The sequence below is a fragment of the Cottoperca gobio genome, chromosome 19, assembly GCF_900634415.1.
Source record: "Cottoperca gobio chromosome 19, fCotGob3.1, whole genome shotgun sequence".
In the NCBI taxonomy this organism is placed as follows: domain Eukaryota; kingdom Metazoa; phylum Chordata; class Actinopteri; order Perciformes; family Bovichtidae; genus Cottoperca; species Cottoperca gobio.
The window spans coordinates 13,315,118-13,321,117 of record NC_041373.1 but is presented as its reverse complement, the minus strand read 5'-3'; positions in this window follow the sequence as shown (position 1 = coordinate 13,321,117).

The window sequence follows — 6,000 nt, the reverse complement described above, 5'->3', positions numbered from 1 at the left end:
ACATTGTCTTGACACAAAGCGTAGAGTCTCGGTCAAGAGTTCAGTAACATACTCTGCAAAAAATATGTTTTATAATCAAGCATTATATATAATATGTATGTATGTATGTGTGTATGTATGTTTGTGTGTGTGTGTGTGTGTGTATATTTATATATTATGACGCTGACCTTTGGAACAACCAACCTGGATTGGAACTTGCAGTCCAGCTGACCTGACACGGGGTCACGCCTGCATGGACTTGTGGTGTGTCCGTGGAGGGGGATCCGTCTGCACAGCAATTTCTTTCTGACATGTCTGAAATGTACAAAACACAACTTTACTAATAAATCTTTCAAACAAGCTTGAAATTGTATTGCATGTTTATACATGTCTGCGTAAGTAAATATCTAGTAACATTCATAATAAAAGATGTGGTTGAATTGATTGAGAGAGCAATGATATCAAATTAAACAAATATATGAATTATGTACATGCATGTGGGGATTGTATGTTTAACACGTCATGTGCAGGTCTACTGGTACTACAACTGTAATGCACAGATGACGTACAGTCTGTATACTTACTGGTGTACACACAGCTTCCTCCCCAGTGTGGATGTCCAACAGATGGTCGCTGATCATACAGGTATCCTCAGTTCTGTCAGTGGCTTCATTCACCAATGTTTCAATACCTCTGTAATAATAGGGTGATCGTTAAAAGTTAAATAGACTCACGCTTTTACTCAAACTACAGAATAAAATGGGGAAGCCTGTTATAAACATTGAATCTATACTTAAGCTAATGAAGTGTAATTAGCTAAAGTTATTAATACTACAAACAATAACACACAGATATCGGCTAGGGCCTGGTGTAAACTCGTTAAATACAGTAAGCCTAGACCGATTATGGCTTTATGCTTGCAACAATAAATACAGTAAACAAGTAGCACGGCTTACCTTCGCTCTACCTTTTGGCGAATGCATTTCATCGGCTCTTTGGCGGAGGACCGGCGGACGTGTTTGAGTCGGCGTGCTGGCTTGTGCTGGCTGGGGTCTCGGCAGTATTGTTCAGTTTTAAATTCTTTTTGAATTTCATTTCCTTGACGAGCATAGTTTGTTTGAAACACGATCTCTCAAAGTGCTGCCCACAAATCGTCGGTTTCATCGACGCACTTGTCTTGTCCATAAACGCAACATTTTATCATCTTTTGGCGACAGAAAGATAGATTTGGAAATGGCCCCACATCCCCATACAGCACATCGTGATTTATTACGAATACATCAATATTAAAAATATATATATGGCACATTTCACAATAGATATGCAACCTCTATCATATACCAAGCCCAATAACACTGACGAAATATCGTTTCGTAGGCCCTTTAAGCACATTTCTGGGCAGAATTTCACATTCAGTCAGTACATCATGGTAAACATGTTCTGATTCTGTTTATTTTTAATATCATATCGTAACAATTACTGTTTGTATTTCAACAGAGATTTTCTCCTATATGTTACCCGTTTTATTTTCACCAATTTTTCCCCCGACTCCCTCGCTGCCAAAGTGAACACCTAATTATGTGGTGTTATATGCCGGGTCCAAAGCACCTAAGCTAAAGAAGTGTGGAGCGATTTCACAAAAGGATTGCACGGCTCTTGCAGCCACTAAACCTGCGGAAATAAGACAAAAAGGAAACCGAAAAAATAAGGTAATATGCATACATTTGGCTCAAAATTGGCCCCTTTCTGTATAAATAAGCCTCATTTCAAAAGCAGTCCAATTCACAAAGATTACCGCTTATAGCCACGCAGAGTAACAGGGAAAAGTGCGTCTTCAGAAAGCCGGTGGTAACTGATGCTCATTTATAAAAGGTGTCTGCTCAAACTCATTTATTTGAGCAATTGTTCCATGGGAAATAAATAAATAAAACTCCCCTAAAGGTCATTTTTGAAAATATATTAGAAGAAAAAAAGTGGGAAAAAATGAATAACAAATATGGTAATTTTATATACGAATAAACTAATTATTTCTTCCATCTCCCTCCATTCCCAAACCCTGAGCTTACATATTTCCCCTTTTTTTCCTCTCTTAATTGCCTTTCGGGAAGGTTTAAATAGAAAGTGGCATTCTGGCCCTCCTGACTCACACCCTCAAGCGCTTTTATACTTTGCCACATGGATTATTGCATTCAGACGCAAAAAAAAAAAAAAAAGACATAACCCTCAGCTGCAAAACTTTATGGTCTGTGACATCATTAGAGCACCATTTCTGTGAATCGGACCTCGAGACTGCGCAGATATTGGGTGCAGTTCACGGTGCTATCAGCGGCCACAATCTATTCTTTGTGAAATCGCCCCTGTGTGTTTGAAAGTGCATCCCTCCGTTTGTCTGCGCATGAGGAGCTTTGTCTTCTGTTATTTCATTTCATCTGCTCTCCATTTGAGTTTAATGGGTAGTAATGGAGTAATTTGAAAAGGGTTTGGCTAATCTGATGGATACAATCACACTTAGAACAATGTACAACCATTCTTGTAAACCCATACAGCAAAAAAAAAAAAAAAAAGAAACACACAGCTAAGCCATTAGGAGACTCGAGCCAGCCCTGCAAATGGGTTGATGTAATGTGTTGGCTATAGGCCGACCTATATCTTATGTTATTTGCTGTCCGTCTGGCTTGTGTTGTCTATTTCAAACCACCTTCTGTACTACGTCACTGGCTAAAATGCTGTCCAGAATGATGAGTCTGGATACCCTATGGAATATTAATCCCACCCGAATGGGAGCAAAGGAATACAATAGGTTCCCGGTGACTGAAAACCCTTGGGAATCTCCAGGACAAAGCTTTGCAAAACAACAAAACAGGCTGAACTCAAATATCTATTCAAGACATAAAGCATGCGAAAACAGCATAGCTTCTCCACAAAACCCTTGAGGTTTCACTTCCATCGGTAACAGCGACAGGAAAAAACAACAGGAAGGCGGTTCACTATTTGTAACAGTGCAACAGATCAACAGCGGCCATAGAATTAGTGACTGCAGCCAACAGCACATGAAGCATACATGTGTTAAATTGCCTCCCATTCAGATTTAAGTGAATCCCCTTTCAATTCTTAACTGCTCTGTAAGGATGAGGCCTGAATAGGCTCATAACCCCTGTAAGCACCTGCTGCAATAGCTGGACTATTAGCATTAACACACCACAAGCCTAATGGCCGCCACTCTACCTCATTATGAAATTGCCTCCAAATGCACCGATGAATGCAGCTAATGTGGTCACAACTTCCTCATACAATGTCTGCAGTCCACTGCCATTGTGGCGAGCCAATGAGGAGTTTAGTGGACTGAGATAATTGTGGTGCTGCTCATCACGTACACTGCATCACTGAATCAACTGTGTGTGCTGCAGAACAGCGTAAAGCACCGCGAGAGCCTCTTGTTTTATCCGGTAGTCCATCGCTCTATGTCATCCCATCTTGTTAGAGACTCATCACCGTGCTCCCCAGATGGTTGGCACACAGGCGTATTGGGTGGCATCCCTTTACCGAAGAGCAATTTAACAGTCAACTCACTCCGCACAGGTCCAATTACAGTTGAATCAGAGGCTGGATTAAACAATATGCAACTAGTCTTTGTTTACAAGGCTTAGGTGAAAAGTGATGCCTGATACGGAGAGATTCGATTTAAAGGCCCCAGACAGGACTGCCCTGACTCACCAGCTGCAAATCGACATTATTCGTTTTGTATTTACTTGCAGAAATTGGAATATTATTGATTTGCTGGAGAGCGGCAGAAACAGGGAAATAGGTGCAATGCATTTCTTCTACTTCGCTGCTCTCCAGGCTCGGCAATAAGAGCATGTAAGTGATGCATTAAAGCAGCTTGATTTGACTTGTGAAATGTAGTTGGTCCACTGCACTGATCTGTTTTTTAGCAATTTCTTTGCATTTGCTGCACCGAATGTCACATGTTGTGACGGTGACAAAAGATGCTTTTAGGTAGTAACTGTTGTCCTCACATCTGGACACATTAACTCCCGAAACCGACCGTCTGCTTGTCTGCTGTGCGCATCGTTTTCACTCACGTGCCTCGTGATGACAAAACATTCCCTAATAATGGCAGACGTCCGCTGACGATAACATTGCTGTGCAATATATTTAGCTAGAAAATCAGTGAGTTTAAGCAGAGAAAATAATACATTTTCAAACGTCAATATTTGTTACTGCCAATGCGTTTAACATCGCAGGAGTAGAGATGATAATATGTGTGTAAAACAAGTGAGAAAAATTGATAAGTTAAGCACAATAATACTGAGTTTTAAAAAGCTGAAAACAATAAATTAGCACGAACACAAGACAAACTAATAATTATATCCAATACAGTATATCAGCAGTGAGCTAGTATTGGCAGCTACATCGTCCTGTTAGATGTATCCGTCTGGAACTACAAAATAAAGCTCATGATGATCATGTTCAATGATTTAAATCTATATTAATTTCAGTTTCTATGGATTGTAATGTGGACCGAACTTTCCGAGTTAAAGAATATAAATGTACAGATGATTAAAATCCAAAAACATTCCCAGTTTCCAACTGTCAGTAAATTGTTTCCTGTATTTTTCTTATGACGTGTGTCAACTGCTGCGTCTTTCAGTCTTGTCTGTCAGTATATCCCTCCCCGGTGCCTCTCTTGCCAAGCATGTGCACTAAAAAAAGTACTGTCAACTTGTCAAATGAGTGAAAGCGGGAAACATCAGTACGTTACAAACCACTCCAGTGCACTTGCAATCTGTTCCACATACACAAACATCCTTACAGCGCACGCACATGTGTGTTCGCTCAGCATACAAGGTCACACCGAGCGCACGTACAAACTGTCCACCGTTGCATAAATAAATCAAACTAAAACAGAAAAAGGGATGCTTAGGAATGTATTAGTAGAACAATATGTTTTATATTTATGAGTAGCCGGTGCACAGTACAAAAGTGAACTTTATATGTGCGCACACTACCTCGTAAAAAGAGCCTAGCCTTTTTCTAATATTTGCAGAAGCCGGTATATTTTGGGAGGAGTCCATTTTGGCAGCCCTAACCTCGATCAATCTTGGACTAGAAGCCGACCCACTGTATCTCTCCACATGCAGGGCATTTGTATCATTTTAAATCACAATCTTGGCAGGTTGTTGGGCGTGAAAACAGATTCTCCTCCACCTCCATGGCACCTCTCTCTACACTCCCCTTGTGAGCACACACACACACCCACACACACAAAGTACTAATGCAGCAGCAGCAGTGTCATCTGGTCCTTTCAGCATGACTTCACTCAAGGATCTCTGGTCGAGGCCAGCAATGGCCACAAGGGAAGGAATGGGTGCTGTCACGCACATCTGAAAATCTTTGATCGCATCCATATGCGTTTAAACATTCATACGCAGCCATTAGCTTGTGGTAAGTTGGCTTTTAAAAGGGAACCACAGGAGAGGAACCAGTGTGGGAGGGTAGGGAATATTCTGCCTGGCGCTTTGAGCATGTCCTAGTTTATTTTCCAGAAAACCATCAAATTAGATCAGATTCTGACAGTTTTGATATTTGGAAATATAGCCTTTCAAAAAAAGTAAGAAGCGCATGTTTATTTATGCATTTAAGCTCAACAATAGGGAATTTTAAAAAAGGCCAATATTTCTTTTTCTTTTGGCGTGAACACAAAGCATACACATTTGTGCCGCACCACTCTCCCTCTCCTCCTGACATTAGTGTATAACATGAAGAGTCTAACGTTTGAAATATTTATGTCTTAGCGATGACCCGTACCTGCTAAAGGCTAGCCCTTCCCCCTGTCCCGATGGGCTGAGTTGAAACGGGATACGCTGCGTCTTGTGATTTTAGACTTGAGTGACAGACAGTCAGATCGCTCATTTGAATCCAGAGCGTATGCATTGGTTAAGTTCTTTGCACCGTTCTGATCGGCTATTTTGCTTTCTTCTACTGACATCACCGTCACATTGACATGAGAAATGTTTAATC